The 26,115-nt window shown below is 41.0% G+C and overlaps 1 pseudogene; it reads right to left on the reverse strand.

The window, feature by feature from the left end:
• Positions 1-23,867: 23,867 nt before the first annotated feature.
• On the reverse strand, positions 23,868-23,965 carry LOC114913508 (small nucleolar RNA R71; annotated as a pseudogene).
• Between the last annotated feature and the right edge of the window lie 2,150 nt (positions 23,966-26,115).

Raw genomic sequence — 26,115 nt, forward strand, 5'->3', positions numbered from 1 at the left:
CTGCTTCAGGAAATCAGCACAGTATGCTAGTACTGCGCTGATCCTTCTTTGATGGTTGATCAGGTGCCTCCTTCTTCTTGATTTAGACTCTTCCAAAGATGGAAAGTAAAAGGAGGAGTTTCAGATCTGAGACGCTCTCTGAAAACTCAAGATGGAGGGAGGAAAGATATGAAAACAAACAACCCTAGAAGAAGACCCTCTTCCTCTTCTCGTTTCTCTCTCTAGACACCCTGACTTGTGTCTTTTATATCTCCACGACCCAAAGGTATTTCATTCTGATTTTTGGATGGCCCAAAGGTCTATCTCTGTCTTCTCCAAAAATTTTATGAAGAAACTCATTTTATATAGAGAGATATGATAGAGTCCTTGTCTAGGTCAAATACCTAGTCAAGGCTTATCCAAACATGGCAAGTTAAGAGGCGCCCAACTCTTGAGCACCTCTTCCATATTTTTATGCATGGATTACCAGCAAAGGGTGCACAATGTGTACCCTAAAATCCATAAAAATTTCAAAAAAAATTTGGATAAATTCGGTGCAAAATTGAAAGAGTTTTGGATTTCTAAAACTCTATCTCATAGAATTCGAAATCCAAACTTATTCCTTTTTGATTTGTTCCAAACCGCCTTCCATGTAAGAAAGAAGAGAGGAAACCTTTTGTGAACGTAGGAGAGACCTGGGAGAGGGCTTTTGTCACACAAAATAAGTGGAGATTGGAGTTGAATAAGAGAGAGGGCGTGGGGAAGGCTTATGTGGCGCAAGGTGGAATCCTAGTCTTACTAGGATTCTATCTCATGACTTGTTTTAATTTAGTTTCTCAAACCAAATCAAACCAAAATTAGATCAACCTAATTAAAATAGATCTTAACCCAATTAAAAATCTAATTTAATCAAATTAAATTAGATTTAAATCTGATTTAATTTTTAATCAAATTAGAAATTAGATTGACCCAAGTCCTAGTTGAACTAGGACTAGTTTTTCCTTGCACTTGGCTTCTCCAATAAACTAATTGGACTTGATCCAATCAAGCCTAAAATAAAACTAATTAAATTATATTTAATTAGATTTAATCTCAGCCCATTGGCTTAATCAAATTAAGCCAATTAGCAATCAAATTGCTAATCGATCCTCCTGCAACACTTGCACTGGGTTAAATGTCAATCGTATTGATCATTTAACCCTAGAACGATTCTTAATCATTGATCAACCATCTGATCGGATCATGAACTCTAATGTGTGTGACCTCATAGATCCGAACCTAAGCTGGTAGCACAGGAATAAATTTTTGTACCAATCAAAGTGACCATCTAGCAATGGTACCCGACGATCGGATAGGTCGAATGTGTAGAACAACATCCTTAGAACCCATGCGGATATAGTTTTCATATAATTCATCCCCTTGACCAAAATGATCATAGGACACCCCAGAGTTCAACTGTCAACTCTGATCAGGTTGTCCATATTGTATTTCAAAATATCAAATCCATCTAATGGATTACCCTGGTCAAGATTTTGCTAAATTGAAATGCAGCGACTCATTCTTCTCCAACTCTTGAAGTGGTCAATCCTATCTCGATCACACTCTGACTTCCAAGTACTTGACTATGCCAGAAGCCTTCCGTCTCTGAATTAAAAATTCAGTTAGTCCAGACCAAAGCACAGTGAGTTGCTTGCAAGTCACTGAGGCGATCTCAGGTCTAAGGGACACTTATACCTATATCCCATCAGAGACATTCTCGACAGCAGAATACTCTGGAGTTGGTCATATTCAATGATGATGTACCAGTATATCTCACCTGTATACCATACCAGTGTCTCCACACTCTTTGGTTAAGAGGACAACCAACCCATATGGCCTACAGCGACCTATGCTCGATAGAAGCTGTCGTCCTTATTAACAGCCTATCATTTGGTCGTGAACTGTTTTAAGGACTAATCGATAAATCCTCTCTTTGTCAAATCTAAATAGTCCTAAGGACTTCATCATAATAATGGAGTTCATTAGAAGATGAAAGCTTATGATGAAGATGCCAAATATATTTTATTTATTAACAAATCAATTACAATATTTGGTTGCTCAACCGTCAACAGCTTGATGATTGGCTTTTTGGGATACATTTCCCAACATAAGTAGGGTTACATGAGCCTCTCTTTTTATTCAATAGGGTGCTCTTCATGGCATATAGAGGTGCCACTGTGAGGTCCCATGAAGAAGAAAGCGAAAAGAAAAAACTTACTTTCTTGTAAAATCCTAGATCTTAAAATCTTGAGTATTGTTGTATGTGATACAAGTTGCGAAGAAACTAGTTGCATCTAATCTTGATTAATTAAAATTACTTTAATTAAAAATTATAAAAATTTAGATTTGATCTAAAAGATTTTATGATTTAATGTAAAAGGTTTACATAAGAAATTATTTCATAACCTTAACCCATGTTGATGCTATACTTAATTAAGAATTAAGAAATATATTTTAGATCTAGAATTGTAATTAAAAATTTAATGACATTGCATAAAACATGGGGTATGGGATAACTCAAATTTGATCATTTTAATTGGTTTAGACCTAAGGTTAGAATCAAAAACTTAATGGACTAAAAATAGTAGTTGATCTAATCTAACCAATAGTTGATTTAGATTAGATCAAGAATACTCTAGATCAAAAATAATAGTTGTAGTTGATCGAGTCCATATCATTGATCAAACTAAATGGACTTGGATTGAGGCTCAAAGGTTAAGCCTGAGTCATTAGGATGATTAGTTCATTAGGTGACTTGAGTTGACTCATATTGTTAAGGATAATCAGAATGACTAATTTAGGTGCCCTGGACCGACTTATCTCTAATCCTTCTCATGACTTGATAAAGTCAGTGAGAGGATCTACGACATGTCGGTTGGACCCACTAGTCACTAATCCTTCTCATGACTTAGTGAAGTCAGTGGAAGGATTATGACTTGTAGGTCGACTGATGTCCCCTAAGATATATTAGCCAAATCTTCTAAATTATTAGATCAATAAAATAAGCTAGTTACGGGGATAACTAGATCATAGCCTCCCATTAAGGTGCGTGATAATGAGTCTAATATCCTAAATAGGCATTAGAGGTACCACACACCTGGTGTCTATTACATATTGAAATTATCATTCATTATATGACCATCTTATTGTACCTTCAGATCAAGCTTAGATTGGTCGAACCACACTCGGGCTTAGATATTCGTTTCATTGGATGCATTTGATGTTGTCAAGTTAATGGTTGGACCGAATCAGAATTTTTAGTAGAGGCACCACATGTCTGCTAAAGGGATGCTTGGGGCAAAATCTGATTGCTAAAAATTATTTGAAAAAATAATTGATTGTGAACGTATCCATGGATGCACTAGGGTTGGCCGAGCCACACTCGGATCTGAATGCAGTCTGTGTGGATTCTAGCACCCACTAAGGAATTAAAGTAATTCCTCAGATTGGAGATAGAGGCTACCAATTCATATAAAATAGTGAGAGAACCTTTAGACTAAAGTCCAAGTCTTTAGACCTAAAATAATTCATATACTAATAGGTCAATTGTTCTCTTTTTAGAAATGACTGAAAAATAATTGCTCTCTTCACGCTAGATAGTGAAAATATTATCAGACTTAACTTCAATGCCATTATCAGAAGTTGAATATAGTTTTTGAGTAAATTAATCAAGAAATCTTAGGCTAACCCAAACAGGCTTAAAAGAGAAATTAGCAAATAGTTATTGGTCAAGATAGTTATATGATAATTCTTTGAAGTTTCTCTATTGATAATCCTACTATCGAGGTATAGGATACCGACAGTATAAGTCATATTTGTAAATAGTTACAAAAGACTTCAGGATAATAGAAGGTTTGAAATGGCAAGAGACTCCTGAATGCATGACATGAAGTCTGTTCCAGTCTTAACATTAGGAATCATCGAACTTATTTTCAATCCTAAAGATGTCATTTTAAGTGATTGTTACTTTTATCCAATCTTATTGATAGAGTCAATAAGTATGATTATTGAATATCATTGTAATGGTACTACAATAATGAGTAGACAATTAAAAATGACATAAACTCAATACCATAGCCTGTTAGTATAGTGTACACATCTGACTAGCATTTCAATTAGACAATGTCATTGAAGTCCATTTTTGGTATAGTTGACTTATTCATATTTTATTGGAAAGGATGAATAAGCCAACGATGTTCTAAGTTATGGTACATATTGATGTATTTACACTCACAAATATTAATGCCAGAAGAGGGTTTACTATTTCATTAAATCTCTGACGACCTATCTTGGTATGGGTATATCTTGCTTATGAAGCATAAATCTAAATCAATTAAAATATTCAAATGATTCTATAATGAAGTAAGAAAATGAATGGCAAAGAGTATTAGAATTCATCAGTTTGACTGATGAAGTGAATACTTTTACAGTAAGTTTTGACATATCTTGAAAAAAATTAGATTCTTTCTTAATGGACCTCTCCTGAGATATCACTATTTAAAAAGATGTCTGAAAAGAAGAATTGAATCTTGTCAGACATGGTTCGATCCACGATAGAATTTACTGTTCTGCCTAAGGTCATATTTTGGAGACTACTTGATATGTGCTCGAGAATATTCTGAGTAAATCGATCATCAAAACTCCATATGAGATATGGACTTGGATAATTTGATACTTTCTTACCTTAGGTTTGGGGTGTCAAACTTATGTAAAATATTTACTAATCGATTAGCTTGGATCTTGGTCTGATAAATATTATTTTAAAGATATTTCTCCTACCGTCCTGATGGACATGAGATGTTCATGAATCTTAAGGTATTCTTTTTGAAAAAGAAGTTCCTTGGTGAAGGAACTAATGCGTTAAGAGCAATCTTGGTGAAGCTTGATAGGTAGAAGAACCAACTCTGATACAAACCAATAGAATCGGAGTTGATTAGATCAAATCTAAAACTCAATATATAGGCATCCTTGAATATATATAGTAGAGTACCGTATCAGCTAAACAGATACTTCGATTTCTAGATTTGAGATGGAGATTTGATCTCTCATACGGATGTAATACAGGAATCTAACATTGAGAAGTGGCTTAGAGCCATTAAATCTGAAATGAAGTCTATAAAGATCAACAATGTATAGACATTCGTTGGTTTATCTGAAGGGGTAAGACCCATAAGGTATGAGTGGATTTTAGATGGATAAGAGGTGCAGATGAAAAGGTGGAGACCTATTAATTCTGTCTGATTGCCAAAGAATTTCATCAAAGTTATAGTGTTGACTATGACGAGATGATTTTCTTATGGCAATCCTCAAGTCCATTCGGATTGAATCAAACTTCTCAAAGTTGAATATACTTTTGAACGTATAGTTTCATTGTGAACGAAACAGAATCCTATATGTACAAATATACTATTAGTTCTGTAAAATTATTCTTTGTGTTGTTTTGATGAAATTCTCATAATCGAGAATGACATCTCTATAGTACAGGGAATAAAAGCTTGGTTGTCATCTCTATTCTCTATAAAGATTTGGAAGGTTATTAGAACCATCCTTAAGTATTTATGAAGTACTAAGGATCATGATTTATTTATGGAAAATCTAACTTAAAACCTATGGAATACTGATTCTAATTTTTAGTCGGATGAAAATGATAAAGTTGTGTCAGATTATATTTTTATGCTAAAAGGAGGGCGATATGCTGGAAAGGTTCCATGCAATAGTCAGTAGCCAATTTTATTTATGATTCGGAGTTCTTTGCAGCATTTAACGCTGGTAAAGAAGTTGTTTAGTTATGAAAGTTCATTAGCGAGCTTGGAGAGGCACTCTCCATTGATGGTCTAATTTTTCTGTATTAACAGCAGTACTAGAGCCATAGCTCAAGCTGAAGAATGGATATTCCATCTGTGAACCAAACACTTTCTGCATTATAATCACCTTGTTCGATGAAATTGAAATAAAGTCGACCTCAGAAGATCGACTGAAAGGAGAACTTGACCGACCCATTGACTAGAGCAATTGGATCTAATGAGTTCAATGATCTAAAATGGAAGATGAGTATTTGATACCAATCTGATTGGCTTTAGTCCAAGTGGGAGTTGTTGAAAAATATATTCTAAAATCAATCATCGAGGTTATAGATAATTGTACTCCATATAAGTATATGAATTATAAAATGATAAATATTATATAACAGATTCATCATAAAGAATATATCTTCTAAAATAGAACTCATATGTTATGATGAATTTCTTAGAACTACTTCCAAAATGATAAAGAAAGATTTATCACGTAGTTCTTAAATCCTGCTCATGATCAAATGATACAATTATCACAAGATGATAATGTATCGAGTATAGGTTATTGTATGCTATATTAGTTGGTTGTCCTCTTAACCAAGACGTATGGTGACACGGATAGAGCATACGGATGATATGTAGGAGTACATTTTACTGAACGTGACTACTTTCGAAGTACTCTGTTATCAAAGATTACTCTGATGGGATATGGATATATGTTCCCTCAGACCTGAGACTGTCTCGATGACTTGCAAGCAACTTAATATGGTTTGATACTGAACTATCTAAATTTTTAATTGATGAAGAAAAATTTTTGAGTACAGTCAAGTACTTATGAAGTCTGAGTGCGAGTCAAGATGGGATTGACCACTCCAAGTAAAATTGGAGATGATGCATCATTGTGTTTCAATTCAGCAAAATTTTGATCAAAGTGATCCTAGTGAGGAGTCACAAGATTTTTAAGGTTGAGACACAATGTGGACCACTCATCTTGAGTTGACAGTTTAATCCAAAGTCATCTTTGAGCATCGAGTGTCAAAGAGATGAATTATACGGTAACTATATCCACATGGATTCTAGAGTATTGCTAGGCATACACTCGGCCTATTCGAATGTCGGGTTTCATTACTAGATGTTACATTGATTAGTATAAGAATTATTCTTGTGCTACCAGCTTAAGTTCGAACTTATGGGATCACACACATAGAAGTACCTATCTGATCAAATGGCTGATCGACAATCATAAATCGTTGAAAATTTAATTATCAATTTGATTGATGATTAATTCTTTACAAAAGCTGTAATAAATTATTTACTAATGGTTGGTAAATTAAAAAATAATTAATTAACAATATGATTATTAATTGACTCAATTTGATTGAGCAATAGAGATTGGATTAGATCTAATTGAATTAGATTCAATTAGATTAGTTTGGATTGATTGGATGCATCCCTATTGAATAATAGGCTTATTCCAATTGATCTCAGGGATGCATGAATATGATTCAATTATTTTTATTTAGACTTTGGATTGATTGGATGCAGCCCTATTGAATAATAAAGCTTGTTTCAATTGATCTCAAGATGTAAAATCGAATTCTAACTTGAATATGAATCAATTAGTTTTATATAGCCTTCGATTGGATCTAACCCTATTGGATAATAGGCTTGATTGGATCAAGTCCTATTATCAAATAGCTTCCCTGATATCTATCAAGAATCAATTTCTGGATTAATGAAATTTTAATCTAACTAATTTTCAATTGGATTGAGCCTAATTAGTTTTATAATTGGACTAGGATCTAATTAGTTAGTTTGTTATAACTAATTCTTAAATTGGTTAGGATTGGATCCAAGGGTTAGTTACAGTTAGAACAAGATCTTGAGTCCTATTTGATATAGGACTAAACCAACTTAAATCACCCCATGTCATGTATAATTCCCCATGCCCCATCTCTCTTCACGTTGAAAAAATTCCCAACGTCCCATATGAGGTGCCCCCTTTCTTTCTTCCATAGAATATAGGCATCCCTTTTCTCCTTTTTCTTGTCGCCTAAATAGATCAAGGAAGAAGGGGGCATCCAACCCATATATCATGCATCTTATCTCTCCTCTTCTCTTCCCTTCTTGAAAGTTATTTAAAATCTTTTGTTGCTAGTTTTTGGGTATCAAAAAGAGGCTCCTCTGCTGGTTATATAGTAAAAAATTAGAGAAAAAAAGTTCTTTCGAAGAAGAGAAAGATCAAGAAAGAAGATGGATCTTTTCTTATGCGCAGCCTTGAAGAAGAAGGAGTTTTCTTTCAGATTTTTTTTTATATTTTTTAAGATAAAAATCAGATTAGATCTATTTTTAATATAAGGATTTGGAGAAGAATTACCAAAAAATCTGGTTGGGCATTTGGGGCTTCTTGAAGTTCTTGATCAAAGAAGAAAATGGATCTTCTTTCTTATGCGCAGCCTTGAAAAAGAAGTTCTTCTTCCAGAATTTTTTTTTATTTTTTTTAAAGATGAAAATTATATTAGATCTAATTTTTTACATGAGGATCTAAAGGAGAAATATCAAAAATAAAATTTTGGTTGGGTGTTTGGGCTTCCTAGAGTTCTAGATCAAGAAGAAAAAGGAAGAAGAAGAGAGAAGAATGGTTCTTCTCTTGGATTCCTCTTTTGGATTTTTTTAGATCTCAAGATTTTATATAAGTTTCAACATAAGAAATCAGATTAGAACTAATTTTATCATTAAAAATTAGAGAAGAAAAGTTCTTCTTAAGGGCATGAAAGGAAGAGAGAATGGTTCTCTCTTATGCATAGGAAATTGAGAAGAAAGGATTCTTCTCTTAATCTCTATTATAGAGATCCGATGCATGGATCCGGAAAGAAAAAGAGAGGGTCTCTTTATTCTTCATTTCTATAATGCTCCTCTCAAATCAGCCAATAGATAGTATCTTCGTGAGCTAGCACTCTCGGAGAGATCGATCAGCACGAGGACTTCGTGTGGATACCCGTAGAAGCCGAACGCGTGTGCGGCTGCCAAGCATCAAGAAGAACCATCTACCATAAATTTTAGATGTGGTGATTTGCTACCCATACCCAGGTATAAAGTTTTGTATTCAATTAATATTTAAATATGATCTAAATATAGATTAGATATGCCTTGTACTTGTTGAATTTTAGATTTCAAATATACATACATGTATATTAGTTTATATCATAGTTCCTATATGATGATTTAGATTTGATCTATACATGCATTATAGATTAAATTGTTTAATCTATATATGTTCTACTATAAATTTTTTTAAAAATACATGCACATCACCCACCATGCTTCCCTTCAACTTCGCCATCATTCGACCTATCCGAATATCGGGTCATCCTTACTAGATGGTTATATCGATTGATTCAGAAAGATGTTCCTATGCTACCAGCTTAGATTTGAACCTATGGGGTCACACTCAAAAGAAGTTTCTGACTGATCATGTGACTGATCAACAATTGAGAATCGTTCAAGGGCTTAATCATCAATTCGATTGATGATTAATCTTATGCAAAAGTTGTAATAAATTAATTCATCAAGTGTTAGTGAATTAATGAATGATTAATTAATAATTAGATTATTAATTAGTTTAATTTAATTGAGCAAAGAGGATTAAATAAAATCTAATTTAATTAGATTCAATTAGATTTGATCCGATTTGGTTATGAGATGACCTAATCGCTAAGGAAGAATTATCCCTGATTTGATCAGAACTTTGATTTAATCTATTTTTAATTTGATTAAAATTTGATTAAAAATTTATGAACCTAATTAGATTAGATTTTTTATATTTTATTTAGGTTAAACTAGATGTAATTTGATTTGAATCCAAATAAGAAAATTAAGAGTCCTTATTGGAATAGGACTCTTCTCTCTTGCGCCAACCCAGTTTGCACGCCATATATCTCCACGCACAAAATTATTTTATATGAGATTTTTTTTCACCAAAGAGTTTTTTCTCTTATCTATCTTAAGGATAAATATAATTTTATTTTGATAAAAGGAAGGTTCTAAAATTAGATTTTAAAATATTTCTTATCAGGAGAATCTGTTCTCATCCAGATCAATAACTCCATGCCAATAAATTATTTTCTCCTTATATGTGCAACATTTTAAAGAGATTTTTTGTGAGAGATTAGTTGGAGAATTGATTTACTATAAAAAAATATGAAAAAGGTGTCGCATATTTTTTTAGCATATTTTGGGATATCAAATTGTGAAGGGAGGTAGAATCCTGTAAGAGTCCAAGATCACTAGGACTCTTAACCCCACCTTCTTACATGCCTATAAAAGGGGCTTTTGTGGTTTCTTTTATGCGTGTAAGACATCAGAAGAGAGATCTTCATGTGAAGGATGTTTGGGTATGGTTCATGGTATGAAAAATAGAGAGGAGGATCCTCTCTCTTAAGGTGTGCGCAAAAACTTAAATACCAAGTTTTTGATTCTAAAGGTTTAGAAAGAGAAAATAAATTAGAAAAAAATATTTTTCTTTTCTATCTTTTTTTTACCTCTTCATCTCCTCTAAAGTTCACCTTCAATCTCTGAAAAATTTTAAGATTTGAAGAAAGATCTAGATCAGTCAAGAAGAAGGTCTTCACACGAGCTAGCACTCTCGAGAAGACTGTTCAGATCAGGGCTTCGAGTGGATTTCTCGTAGAGATTGGATGCATGTGCAGCTATGAGCAATCAGCAAGACCTTCTCTAACATCTTCTCAATAGTGATAATCATCGATCCATGCTCAGATATCGAGTTCTGAACTCAAATTAGAAGTAGATGTGATCTACTACTCACATGCATGCATGCTGATTTTATCTTCAGTATCTTTCAGATTTTATATGCAACATAACATGTCATAGATCATAGAATAGATTGATTTAATAATTAGATCATATACATATTATATTAATTTGATTAATATAATTATTTTTTGCTATATTTTTTTAAAAAAATATCAAAATATATGCATGAAATCACCTACGTACCCCAATAATTGTATCAGAGCCTGAGTTCGTTATAACATGATTTATGTGTATGTTAAATCTAAAATTTAATTTTATTTAGATCTAATATATGATATTTAAATCTAAATTTAATTAATGATGGATCGTACAAACTGATATAAGATTGTCCTGTTGTAAGGTTTACCTCTTACAGTAAAAAGGTTGTTCTAGTTTGTGCTGATCTTTGATAAAATCTGATTTTATGTCATGCATATGATGTTTATGATCTGATTTAGATATGATCTAAAATTATAATCAGATCTGATATAATTTAAATTAGTTCTAAATTCATGCATATAAGATATGTGATTAGATTAGATGATCCGATTAGTAAGTACTTGGATTAGGTCGATCACGAGGCTGTTCGGTCATAGGAGCAAGAAGAGTTTAAAGGTCCTCTCTTCTCATTCGATGGAGTGCTCTTATGATGTGTAGGGGTGCCATGTGATTGATCTCATGAAGAAAAATATGAAAGGGAGAACTTACTTTTATATAAAATCCTAGATCTTGAAATCTTAGGTTTGTTGTATGTGATACAAAGTTGTATAAAAAATAAGATATTTAATCTATATGATTAAAATTATTTTAATCATAACAAAATAAAATCTCGAATCATAAAAGTTTTAGATATGATTTAAAAGTATTATGATTGATTTTATTTTAGTATTATGTAAGAATTTTTAGATCTAAAATTCTTTGAATCGTGCTCGTACAATTACTAAGCTGACCCAGTTTTGAACTAAGTCGACCCAGTCTCTATGTGTAGCTGGCTCAATGTTGATTCTGACGATCCAATTTCAGAATAGTAAATCTTTACATAATATTTATTGTAAATTATTTACAAAATAAAAAGATAAAATTGTTTCAAATCATAACCTTAACCTATGTTGATGCTGAACTTAATTGAGAATTAAGTGTAGAATCGATTAGATCTAAAATTATGAATTAAAGATCTAATGTCATTCACATAAAATATGGGGGCATGAGTTAGCTCAAATCAGGTCTTTTTAATTAGATTAGATCTAAGATTAGAATCAAAAAGTTAATAGACTAACTAAAAAATTGATTAAATCTAACCAAATATTGAATTAGATTAAATCAGGATTTCTCTAAAATCAATACAATAGTTGTAGATGGTCATGTCCATGTCTTTGATTAGACTATATGGACTTTGATTGTGGCTCAGTAATTGAACCTGAATCATTAGGTTGGTCAAATCAAAACTAACCAATTGATGTCTAAGGTAAATTTGGTATTTCGACCAATGATTTTTAATTGGGAGTGGCTTACCTAGCCATTTCGATGGTGTCTAAGGCAAGATTAGCAAACTCTCCCACCGATCTCACATACCTGGCCAATTTAGTGAATTATATCTTGATTAGACTGCTAAGTGATTCGAGTTGACCCATGCTATTAAGGTTGATCAGTGTGACTGATTTAGGTGCCAGTTCAACCAGTATGATCTTAATCCAATTCAATGACTTGGTGAAGTCAGTGGGAGGATTGTAGTTTATTGGTTGATCTCTTCTCATCTCTTCTTGAAACTAATTATCAAATCCTCTAAATTATTAGGTTCATAAAATGAGCTAGTTATGCTAGTTATGAGGATAACTAGATCATAGCCTCCCATTAAACTGAATGATAATGGGTCTATTATTTCTGATTGATATTGCAGGCACCATCCGTCTGGTATTCTCTTTGAATGATGAAATTATCATTCATCATATGATGGCTCTATTGTATTATCTAATGATGGTTGGGTTGATCGAGCCATCCTCGGGCCTGATCATTCATTAGTTAAAAGCACTAAGTAGGTTCATGTTAATGTTTGACCTAATTGAAACTTTCAGTGGAGGCCTATCGCCTATTGAAATAAAATCTGAGACAAAATTAATTATTAAAAATTATTTAAAAAAATAATTGGTTGAGAACCTATCCATAGATGCATATGGATTGATCGAGCTATGCTCGAGCTTGTATGCAGTCTGTGTGGATTCTAGTACCTAATAAGGAATTAAGGTAATTTTTCGAATTAGAAGTAGAGGCTATCAATTCATATAAAATAGTGGAAGAATCTTTAAACTAAAATCCAAACCTTTAAGCTTAATCAATTCATAAACAAAGAGGTATTGTGTTTTCTTTTCAGTTATGGCTAGATGTACGTTGTTCCATTCACTATTTGACAGTGACTGTTTTATAGGACCCAACTTCGATAATTGATATCAGAAGTTACAAATAGTTCTAGAGCACAAATAGATCCTAAATACGATTATGGATCTAGCACCTGAAGTTTTCACATCCAACACATGTTGTTGGGTATAAAATATCGACGGCCGAAGTCCTCAGTGGCATCGACTAAAGAACAACTTCGCCCGGGCTCCTACGGGAGCCGGGCTCCTTCACCGAGAACTCCAACAACGTCAGCCGCAAGAAGACTCCGCCCGGGCTCCTACGGGAGCCGGGCTCCGCCGCCGACATCGACTAAAGAACAACTTCGCCAGGGCTCCTACGGGAGCCGGGCTCCTTCATCGAGAACTCCAACAACTTTAGCCGCAAGAAGACTCCGCCTGGGCTCCTACGGGAGTCGGGCTCCTTCACCGAGAACTCCAACAACTTCAGCCGCAAGAAGACTTCACCCGGGCTCCTACGGGAGTCGGGTTCCGCCTACAAGGAAGACTTCACCCGGACTACTACGGGAGCCGGGTTCCGCCTACAAGGAAGACTTCACCCGGACTCCTACGGGAGCCGGGTTCCGCCTACAAGGAAGACTTCACCCGGACTCCTACGGGAGCCGGGTTCCGCCTACAAGGAAGACTTCACCCGGACTCCTACGGGAGCCGGGTTCCGCCTACAAGGAAGACTTCACCCGGGCTCCTACGGGAGCCGGGTTCCGCCTACAAGGAAGACTTCACCCGGATCCTACGGGAGCGGGTTCCGCCTCAAGGAAGACTTCACCCGGACTCCTACGGGAGCCGGGTTCCGCCTACAAGGAAGACTTCACCCGGGCTCCTACGGGAGCCGGGTTCCGCCTACAAGGAAGACTTCACCGGACTCCTACGGGAGCGGGTTCCGCCTACAGAGACTTCACCGGGCCTACGGGCCGGGTTCCGCTACAAGGAAGACTTCACCCGGGCTCCTACGGGAGCCGGGTTCCGCCTACAAGGAAGACTTCACCCGGGCTCCTACGGGAGCCGGGTTCCGCCTACAAGGAAGACTTCACCCGGGCTCCTACGGGAGCCGGGTTCCGCCTACAAGGAAGACTTCACCCGGCTCCTACGGGAGCCGGGTTCCGCCTACAAGGAAGACTTCACCCGGGCTCCTACGGGAGCCGGGTTCCGCCTACAAGGAAGACTTCACCCGGCTCCTACGGGAGCCGGGTTCCGCCTACAAGGAAGACTTCACCCGGCTCCTACGGGAGCCGGGTTCCGCCTACAAGGAAGACTTCACCCGGCTCCTACGGGAGCCGGTTCGCCTACAAGGAAGACTTCACCGGGCTCCTACGGGAGCCGGGTTCCGCCTACAAGGAAGACTTCACCCGGCTCCTACGGGAGCCGGGTTCCGCCTACAAGGAAGACTTCACCCGGCTCCTACGGGAGCCGGGTTCCGCCTACAAGGAAGACTTCACCCGGCTCCTACGGGAGCCGGGTTCCGCCTACAAGGAAGACTTCACCCGGCTCCTACGGGAGCGGGTTCCGCTACAAGGAGACTTCCACCTTATGGGAGCCGGGTTTCGCCTACAAGGAAGACTTCACCCGGCTCCTACGGGAGCGGGTTCTGCCTACAAGGAAGACTTCACCCGGGCTCCTACGGGAGCCGGGTTCCACCTACAAGGAAGACTTCATCCGGGCTCTACGGGAGCCGGGTTCCTCCTACAAGGAAGACTTCACCCGGACTCCTACGGGAGCCGGGTTCCGCCTACAAGGAAGACTTCACCCGGACTCCTACGGGAGCCGGGTTCCGCCTACAAGGAAGACTTCACCCGGACTCCTACGGGAGTCGGGTTCCGCCTGCAAGGAAGACTTCGCCCGGACTCCTACGGGAGCGGGTTCCGCCTGCAAGGAAGACTTCGCCCGGACTCCTACGGGAGCCGGGCTCCATCCATGACTTCTGCAGCGGGGGTTAATGGTGGCGAAACCCGGCCGCCTAACAAGATCGGATGAAGGGAAAAAGCCCCCCCCCCCCCCCCCCGACGACGTATACATCAAACAAGTCAAACGACAAGAAAGGTTCAGCAGACAACAATATCAGTGCAACGCATGGACGAGGTAACACAAAATGCTCTTTTTTTCATTTTCGATATACACACTACAAGGCCGGGACGGCCAAGGAAAGAAGGACAAAACGACAAAAAGGTGGTAACTACATGATAAGACATAAAGACAAAAGAGCTCTAAGGAGGCCCTGCTCCCTCCGACCTAGAGTTATCTACTCCATCCCTCAACCAGGACTGTCTCAAATTCTCTATTTCTCCTTCTAGCTCTTCCCTCTTCTGCAGCGCATCCTGGACCGTCCGACGGAGTCGCTGGCTCTCGGCCTCCGCCTCTCGATGCCTCTTCCTCAAAACTTCGAACTCCACCTCCGCATCTGCGACGGCCCACCGCTCAAGTGCCAGTTGGATCTTCACTTGTTGCAGCTCGGCTGTCTTCTCCCCGAGGGAGACAGAGATCCCCTCAACAGTGCCTCTCAGGGCTTGAAGCTCTTCAGAATCTTGGGCGAAAGTAAGCTGCGCCCTGTTAGCCAGCTGCCTCTGAAGACGAACGACTTCGTCGGTCGCCGTCCGGAATCTCCCTTTATACTCTTCCACCTGCCTGCGCCAGCTAGCCCGCTGCACGTCGTGGCTCATCTCGGCATCTTGAAGCTGCTTCTGAAGGTCGGAGACCTTCTGCGACCATCTCTGTTCATCATCGACCCGGGCCAAGAGCCGGGACAAATTTCCTTCCAGCTGGCCGATCTTCCTCTTCACAGCTGACAGTTCCACCTTCAGGGCGCTGATCCTGGCTTCTTGAGCCCAAATTCGATCGCTGGTGCTTTTCTTGCATTCCTCGAGTTCCTTAGCGAAGTTCGCTTTCCTCCGGCTGTAATCCATAATCGCCTTCACATGGAGACTCCGAAAGTGGGCGGCCTCAGCGGCGGCTTCAGAATGGCCTTCTCTCGATTTGCGGAGCTCGCCTTCCGACTTCTTCAACTTCTTCGTCAGGTGAAAGACCTCCTTTTTTAACCGCTGGATCGTCGATTTCAGTGGGACCCCCAGGGGCAAGGGGAGTGCTTCTGCAGGACACTGCCATCGAAAGGTAGAAGCATCAAAGAACGACTCATTGCAAGGAGAAAGGCAGAAAGAAGGAGGAAGGGGCGGGAGAAGCCATCCACAACAAGAAATTCGACTTTATTGATTGAATAATTTTGAAGATAAACAGAAAGGAAATATTACGACGAAATAAGGGCACAAGATCTGAGGTCTCAAGCCTCAGGGGCGGGAGGTGGAGAACTCGGTGCGGGGGCTGCGACCGCGGTGGCGGCGAACGAGGGGCCGGCCTCATCTTCAGACTCCTCGAGGAAGCCGAGGTCGAGCTCGGGGAATTTGCTGGCCACCTTCTCTTGGCAGAGCTCGAACCCCTTGGTGAATGCCTCCTGGCCGAACTGGACATTCAGGTTCCTCATCTCCACGGAGGCCTTGAATTCCTCCACCGCAAGGGCCCTGGCCTGCGAGACCAGGACCGGAGTTTGCTCGACCAAATGGGCGACCTCGGCCTCCGCCTTCCTCGCCGACTCCTCCAAGATCTGCCTCTCCTCCTCCCGGGCCCGCTTCTCTCTTTCCAGGGCCTCCTGGAGGGCGGCTACTTCAGCCGACTTCGCTTAGAGGCGGGCAACCTCGGCTTGGCAGTGTTCCTCCGCTTGGAGGATGTTCCTCCTCATGCGGCTCACCGCCTCGATATAGGCAAAGAGCTGATGCCCAATCTGCAAGGACGGATAGAGAATTACGACAGAGGCCGAGTGACCGTTTAAATAAAGATCTGTTTACCTCGAGGAAGGACCCCAAAGAGTCCCAAGCCCACTGCTCAGGATCGGCGCGGTCGATCCTCCCCACGACGTCGGACAGGATGCAGCCGTCGATCAACCGCCTGATCAAGTCCCTATCGTTGAAGGGATTCTCCGATCCCTCCTCAGAGCAGACGAACTCGTCTACAGCAGCTCGGTGGCTGCTCGCCCTGCGAGCCACCGATTTCCTCCTCCTCCCCGCGGCGGGCGCCTCCATGGGGCGAACCCCCGGAGCGGGGGCCCCAGTCGGCGGGCTCCTCGAGGAGGCCCGGGGAGCCACTGGCTCGGCATCTGAGGGAATGTCGATGGCCGGGGCCGCCTGGGCGGGCGCAGCCAAGCTCGTCTCCTCCGCCCTGGCCCTCTTCACCGATCCGGAGGCCACCGCGCCCTTTCTCTTTTGAGCTCTCATGCCCCTGGCGAGCATCCACGTTGCTTCGGCGTCCATTGCTAAAAAAAAAAAAAAAAAAAAAAAAAAGAAAAAGAGAGAGAAAAGAAAAAGAAGAGAGTGGGAAGGAAAAAGAAGTAAAGAGAAGAAGAAGAGGAAGGCAAGAAAAGAAAAGATAAGATGAATACTCACTGGATCCTGAGGGCTCAAGCCGATGTTAAAAAGAAGCTGCTCCCTCAAAAGATTAGGAAGGGAAGGAGCGGGATAAGTTAGAAGCTTCTGGGCAGCCTGGAGGTCATCCTCCCCCAGGCTGGGAGCCCAGCGGACGGAATCCCTCAGAGAACCCCAAGGGGCAGGCCCAGTTCCAGGGTCGGGCAGTGAACGAAGAGGTATTTCCCCTTCCAATTGTGAATCGAAGAAGGGACGCCTTTCAGCAACCCCTTCTTACCAAACTGGGGGGAGAAGTACCACCAGTCCTTCGCCGAAGGATAGCGTTTGAAGGTATAAAAATGCCTAAACAAGGAGAGAGACCGCTGAATCTCGACTACGTGGCAGAGGGAGAGAAACCCTATCAAAAACCTAAAGGAATTCGGGGCCACAGAAGCGAGAGAGATGTCCAAGAAGCGGAAGAAGGCAGCGACAAAGGCAGGAAGCGGAAGCCGGAGTCCGGCACGGAACGCTTCTTGATACAAACAAAAGCGACCGGGAGGAGGAGTGCTGGCCCGGTCAGAGGGGCCAGGTAGCTCCAGGTCGTACTCCGGAGGAACCCCATACTGAACCCTTATCAGAAGGAGTTCCTCCGAAGTCGAAGAGCATGGAATAACGCCCGGTGCGAAAACTGGGCGAGGCCCAGCTCCGGATGCGGGTTCGTCCATAGAGACGGGGACCTGGGGGTTTGAAGCAGAAGAACTCTCGGAACTACTGGGAGCAGAAGAGCCAGAGGATATTTTGAGTAGTTTCGAAGGGGGGATCTAAAGGACCCTAAAAAGATGGACCGAAAGGGGAGCGAAAGGCCGAAGACTAACTCGGAGGGATGCACAAAAGTAATGATAAGAAAAGAAGCCCCTAGGCGGTGAGAGGAAGGTTGGCACTAACCTATATTGCTCTGAGGGACCTGAGGGACGAAAAACGGGAGGCGCCTACGGCTCGAGAAGACGCTCACTAAAGCAGGACTCTCGAAGAGAAGACAGACACCAGCAAAAACTCAGGAATGGAGTAGGATGCCTAAAGGAGGGAGGACGGGTTTAAATAGACCCTGGGATCCGGCGCCATAATGATCGCGAATCCCCCGGGCCAGTCTGCATCCGACACGTGTCCCACTCCCCCTGACAGACGGCTGAAAGCGGCTGACGGTTGGCAGGATCATAATTGCGCCGTACCTAGGCCAGTGTACCTACAGGAATTTCGAAGCGTCCCCTCATACCGCTCCAATTCGAAAAGACTCCGGCATGCGCACATTCAATGCCAAAATATCTGGGGGTGGCAGTGCGTAGGATTCGAAGGGACGGTTTCAGATGTGCCCATCTCTCTCTCTGTGTACTTCCTTCGTTTGAAATTCAAACTCGGAAGTAGGGGGACTGGTGTTGGGTATAAAATACCCACGGCCGAAGTCCTCAGTGGCATCGACTAAAGAACAACTTCGCCCGGGCTCCTACGGGAGCCGGGCTCCTTCACCGAGAACTCCAACAACTTCAGCCGCAAGAAGACTCCGCCCGGGCTCCTACAGGAGCTGGGCTCCTACGGGAGCCGGGCTCCTTCACCGAGAACTCCAACAACTTCAGCCGCAAGAAGACTCCGCCCGGGCTCCTACGGGAGCCGGGCTCCGCCGCCGACATCGACTAAAGAACAACTTCGCCCGGGCTCCTACGGGAGCCGGGCTCCTTCACCGAGAACTCCAACAACTTCAGCCGCAAGAAGACTCCGCCCGGGCTCCTATGGGAGCCGGGCTTCGCCGCCGACATCGACTAAAGAACAACTTCGCCCGGGCTCCTACGGGAGCCGGGCTCCTTCACCGAGAACTCCAACAACTTCAGCCGCAAGAAGACTCCGCCCGGACTCCTACGGGAGCCGGGCTCCGCCGTCGACATCGACTACAGGACCGCTTCGCCCGGGCTCCTACGGGAGCCGGGCTCCTTCACCGAGAACTCCAACAACTTCAGCCGCAAGAAGACTCCGCCCGGACTCCTACGGGAGCCGGGCTCCGCCGCCGACATCGACTACAGGACAACTCCGCCCGAGCTCCTACGGGAGCCGGGCTCCGCCGCCGACATCGACTACAGGACAGCTCCGCCCGGACTCCTACGGGGGCCGGGCTCCATCCTCAACGTCAACTGCTGGTAAGCCCCGCCCGGACTCCTACGGGAGTCGGACTTCGCCTTTAACCTTGACTGCAGGAAAACTCCGCCCTGACTCCTGCGGGAGCCGAGCTTCGTCCTCGACTCCAACGGCTGCAAGGCAGACTGTGACCGGACTCCTACGGGAGCCGGACGGACTCCTACGGGAGCCGGACTCCGCCGATAACTTCAGAAGCGAGCAGACTCCGCCCGGACTCTCACGGGAGCCGGGCTTCGTCCTCAACGTCAACTGCTGGTAAGCCCCGCCCGGACTCCTACGGGAGCCGGACTTCGCCTTTAACCTTGACTGCAGGAAAACTTCGCCCGGACTTCTACGGGAGCCGAGCTTCGTCCTCGACTCCAACGGCTGCAAGGCAGACTGCGACCGGAATCCTACGGGAGCCGGACGGACTCCGACGGGAGCCGGACTTCGCCTTTAACCTTGATTGCGGGAAGACTTTGCCCGAACTCTGTGAGAGCCGGGCTCTGTCCTCGATTCCAACGGCTACAGACGGCCTTCGTCCGGACCTCTACGGTGGCCGGACTCTGACCACTGCCGAACTTCAGCCGACAGATCAGCATTCCCAGGCCACAATCGCGGCCACGATTCTGCTACATTTCCTGCGACGGATTCCGCGCAGCCCCACCACTCCCTGACAGGCCGCAGTAATGATCACAGCACTGCTCCCCTCCCTGTGGCGGATCCCGCGCGGCTCCATTACTACCTGACCAGCCACGATAAACGGCCACGATCCTGCTCCACCTCCTGCAACGGATACTGCGCGATTCTCCCATCCACTGGCAAGTCACGACGACAAACGCCACCCCACTTCGTGCGGCAGATTCCACGTGGCACGCTCCAGCGATAGCCACGGGTTCGTTCCACTACGCTTCGCAACAAACTCCGCCTGACCCTGGGCAGTCCACTGCCAGACGGTTACAAACGTCGCCATCAACCCGTTGCTTCCTCTGTCTATAAAAGGGGACCCAGATACGTTATTCTATAAGCTCATTTCTTATCTCAAAACTCTGCTAAATTCTCCGTTCGAGCACTCCATTCTTGTTGAGGCAGAGAACTGACTTGAGCGTCGGAGGGTCTTGTCGGAGCAATCCCACCTCCGGTTTAAGACTTCCTTTGCAGGTCCCGGCGGCGACCGCGACTTCTCCGACTCCAGCTTCTCCGGCGCAAGCAGATTTTTGTACCAACACATGTGATGCAATCAAAGGCACTTATCAGAAGTGGCCATATGATCAAATCATCATGTGGTGTTTTGATAAATACTTAATTTAAGTCACTAAAAATATATAATTTTATTTATTAAAAATTTGATATTTTTTAATTTATTTTATAGATAATTAATAAATTTAATTTAATTGATTTAAATAGGCTCACACAATTGGACCGTGCGTGTGATCTAATGAGTTCTGGAGCATCGTAAAGAAGTTACGTGCATGCACACGAATAGAACCAACAAGGTGGAAAGATAAATAAGGAAAAAAAAAAAAAAGAGTAAGGATACATCAAAAATTTAAAAGATGAAGACATTGTTTGAAATCTTGTTTGGAGCATTAAATGAAGTGGGCCCATTTGTATTTGAAAAATAGGGAGCTTGGCTGTTCCTTGAAATGAGATGTGGGCGGTGGATTCAAAAGGGAGTGGGACAAAATAATACCGACCCGAACGGACTTTTCGTCAGACTTGAGCACAGGAGTTTGAATGAGCGTACGCTGGCACATCAGTTGGAATGGGCCGAACGTATTTTTTGGGACCAAGCTCTCGGAATAGACACGCGGAGGCATTGCACGCGGGAGCTGACAAAGCGAGCGGAACCAATGCGAATGTTGGCAAGACGATGAATTTTTGAAGTTTGGAACAGGTAGAACCGACGCGAAGACTGTTGGGGATGCGAAGCAAACGCGGAACAAACACGCAATATGAAGCTTTTAAAAGAAAAGTCATAGAAGAGAAAAGGAAGGGGGGAAGATTTTTTTTTTTTTTCCTTCGACAGCACAAATCGGCCATCCTTCTTCTCCACCTAGAAACCATTCCAACTACCATTATTTCATTTCTTCTCCACATAACCCCCATCCTTCTCCACACCAAAATCCATCCTTCTCCACACCAAAATCCCTTTTTTCCTGACGCCATCATCCCTCCTTCTGCTACCGTTAGATATTTTTCAACTGCTATCTAGGACTCTCCTCAGCCCCAAGATGTCAGTGAGCAAAAGTTTCATGGAAGGCTAGACTTCTTCAATTCGGAAAGATGATGAAACCTACAATACAGATTTATTTTTTTTCTCTTGTATTCTTTTCCTATACAATGAAATAAAGAATTATTTTGTACTTCATGTTTATTTGATATTCTTTCTTCTTCCTTTAGAGGTTTGAATTCAGTGTGCACAACCTATACACTTCACAGACATGCCGTGATCTATATGTACGGTGCATGCTTAGGAGAGATAGCTTGTTGTATTTTCAGTTCAAATCTCTAACTTGTAGTTGAGATAAAGTAATCTATACTCTGAACAGACTAGCCATAATCCAAGGATATGGTTCATGCCTATCCGAGATAAATTACACTACATTTTAATTACCAATCTCTTCATTGCTACATAAAAATAAAAGATAGAAAAATCTATTTTGCATGGTGGATTCTGAATTTTTGAGGCTTCTTTCTTATTCATTTTTTTCGTGAATTAAATTCTTAGTAATTAATTAAAATTGATTCTCTCTTTTTCTTCTATTATAAAATAATTGTCTGAGATTCCTGTGGATACGATCTCGATTCACTCTAGCTACGTAATAAGTTAGAATTGGGTTTATTTTTGATGCCCTGATGACGTGCATCAAATTTTGGCACCATTGCCAGGGATCTTAGCATAGTTAATTTGAAAAATATATATATATTTCAACTTTTCAATTTTTATTTCTTGCTTAAATTTTTTTATAATAAATTTATTACTTCCGAACTAGATTACCTTATTTGCATAATTAATTTAGTGCTTTATAATTTTAGAGATTTTTTTTTTATTTTAGATTAAGTTTCTTTTTTTAGCTTAGTAATTTATTAATTACTTAAATTTATTTTTTTTGCAAAATCTAAAAAAAAAACATTTCATAACACTTAATTAACACTTAATTAATATAATGTAACCGAAAATATAAAAATTTTTAACTCGATTGGACATCTTATTTATTTTGCATTGCATATCCATAATTAACTTTAAGAGCATTTAACCCATTAATAGATAAGATGGAGATTTGATCACTCTTCCTTAGTCTACAAACCATAATCTTCATTTTACATTCCTAAGCTTAACTTAAAATTAATTAGATGTTGACCACTATAGTGTTTGAGCTCACTAGGACAAGGCACTTGGTAGAGTTAGATCCGGTCAGGATTGACTAGTTGACTGATATCTAGGAAAGGGGTTCAGGGACAAGAGTCCAAAAAAAAGATGATTCTCTAATTAGGTCTGTTGTGAAAGCATGGGGAGCCTCCCACCGATCTTACCCTTACTTGGCTAGTTAGTTAGTTGGTTTTTGATTTGGAGGACTCCAAGACAGCCTTAGCAGTTAGGAGCTGTCTAGATTTAAGGTAACCTAGGATAGAAATAATTTGTTTGAGTAAGTGTTTGAAAAACTTAAAAAAAAATACTTTAACTTAGAATAAGGACTCTTAGGCATTTCTCTTTAGATCTCACTCACACTTTTCTCACTTCAAAAAAAAAAAATCTTATAAAAATTGAAAAAAAAATTTTTGCTCTAAGGTAATTGTAGAGTGTATGCTTAGTCATAGATTGTTACGACCAGAAATCTCACTTTTGATTCAGAAATAGAAAGAATCTTTAGAGCTAACAGACATAGAAATATGGACCGAAATCAAGAGAATGATCCGCCTAGACAGTTGAAGGAGTATTTTACTCCTTCCACATATACCTACTCTCCTTGTATTCAAGTGCCCCTGTAGAGGCCACCCAATATGAAATTAAGTCCAGTATAATCCAAATGTTACCCTCATTTTATGAACTTAGTAACGAGGACCCTTAAAAAAATCTTGACGAACTTCTTGAGATATGCTCAACAGTTAAAATTCACAACTTCTCTGATGATGCCTTTAGGTAGAAATTATTTTCTTTCTCACTTAAGGACAAAGCTAAATATTGGCTACATACTTTGGATTCTATGACTATATCAACCTGGGACCAGCTCTAGGGAGAATTTCTCAAGAAATAATTTTTCATAGAAAAAACTAATCAAATAAGAAAAGTCATAACTAGTTTTTTTCAATTAGATGGAGAAATATTTCATAAAACATGGGAGAGGTTAAAGGAACTTATTAGAAAATGTCCCCACCATGCTATCTGAAAGACACCGATAAATGGTTGATGCATCATGCAGTGGGACATTCATACTCAAAAGTGAAGATGAGATATGGCAACTGTTTGAAATTTTAAATGAAAATTCATTGCATCATATTTCTATCTCTATTTAGAGACAAACCTATGTTAAACCCAAAGCGGGGTAGAATCTATGAAGTAGAAAATATCATAGATATCCATCATAAGGTCGATGAATTGTCCCAAAAGTTAGATCGATTATTAAGTATAGGACATTCCCCTTCTCCATCTAGTTGGATGCAAGATATATGTGTACTATATTCGAGCCCCACTCACTTTGTGAGTGAGTGTCCAGCCGCACCACAGTTTCCTGAATATGTACAAGAGCAAGTCCATCAAGCCCAAACCACTCATAGATTAGGGAACAATCTTTATTCTAGCACGAACAATCCTTATTCTAGTACATACAACCCAGGATGGAGGAACCATCCAAATTATTTATGAAAACCACAACCAATGGTTCCTCCGATGCAATAGGGATTAGGTTATCTGGGTGCGACTTCTAGGCATCCACCCCAGTCACAATATCAGAACCCTCCTCAACCCACCCCAGGTAACCATAGCTCAGCTTTTGAAGAAAAGGTGCTGCAAGCACTTAAAGAACTAGAAATGAACACCCAACTCCTTCACTCCCATATACAATCAATAGCAAAGCTAGAAACCCAGATAGGTCAGTGAGCAACTTCTTTTAGTAGAAGGAAGGAAGGTAAATTATCAAGTCAGCCCATCAATAACCAAAAAAGACAGTACATGGCTGAGAGCTCCACTAGTCTCGAAACTTTTTTTGAACATGCCAAATCGATTATGACCCTTAGAAGCAGAAAAATCTTAAATCAACTTGAAGTAACCTAGCAACCAGAGCCACCAATGCCAGCCACAGAAGAAAAGAAGAAACTGAAAGAGAGGGAAGAATCTGTTAACCCAGCATCTACACCTAAGGCTCCATTTCTCAGTGCTTTAGAATCCCTTCTGTCTCTCGACAAGAAGGGTATTAAGATGAATGAAATGTTAACTTTTCAAACAGGTTCAGATAAACTTACCCCTTCTTGATGCCATTAAGTAAGTTCCTGCATATGCCAAATTCCTTAAAGATCTGTGTACACAAAAATGAAAATCTAAGGCACAGATACTAAGAAAAATCTACCTAACTGAGCAGGCCAACTTAGTTTTTCAGCAAATTGCCCCATCCAAACTAAAAGATCCAGGTACCCCAATTATATTCGGTGTCATAAGGGATCTCACGATTAAAAAGACATTGTTAGATTTGGGTGTAAGTGTCAACCTTCTCTCAAGCTCTGTTTATGTCCTATTTGGATTTGGAGAGTTAAAACCTACGATGATGATCTTACAACTAGCAGATCGATCTATTAAGGTACCCAATGGAATGCTAGAAGACGTGTTGGTGAAAGTAGATGAATTTTACTTTCCTGTTGACTTTTTGTGCTGGATATGGAATCTAGCAGTAACCCCAACCAAATACCAATCATCCTAGGAAGACCCTTCCTAGCAACTGCTAATGCTTGTATAAATTGTAGGATCGGGGTTATGGATGTATCTTTCAAAAGCAAGAAGCTGAGATTGAATATTTTCAATGCATCTCAGGGACCACCCACGTACAACCATAATGGGATCAACATGCTAGAGAAAGTTGTAGAAGATAACACCCCTACCTTGCTCAACTCAAATCTTTTATAGGCATGCCTAACACATCTTGGAGTAGATAATTTTGATATCGATGGATACACTAAAGAAGTACATGCTTTGCTAGAACCTCCCAAGTTTAATACCATTCCCCCTTGGATTGTAAAATATAAGCAATTACTGACTCAATCAAGCCCTCTAGTACCATCTTTAGAAGCACGACCTATCCTAGAGCTAAAACCTCTTTCTGCCATGCTGAAATATTATTTTCTCAGACCAAATGATACCCTACCAGTGATCATTGCATCCGACCTAACCACTGACCAAGAAGAACAACTTGTAGGGGTGCTCAAAAAGCATAAAGAAGACATTGGATGAATGATTGCCGATCTAAAGGGCATATATCCTTCTGCTTGCATGCATCGCATTCACTGTGAGGCTGAGGCTAAACCACGTAGGTGAAGGAACCAGAT

The sequence above is a fragment of the Elaeis guineensis genome, unplaced genomic scaffold (genome assembly GCF_000442705.2).
Source record: "Elaeis guineensis isolate ETL-2024a unplaced genomic scaffold, EG11 Super_Scaffold_1000033, whole genome shotgun sequence".
In the NCBI taxonomy this organism is placed as follows: Eukaryota; Viridiplantae; Streptophyta; class Magnoliopsida; order Arecales; family Arecaceae; genus Elaeis; species Elaeis guineensis.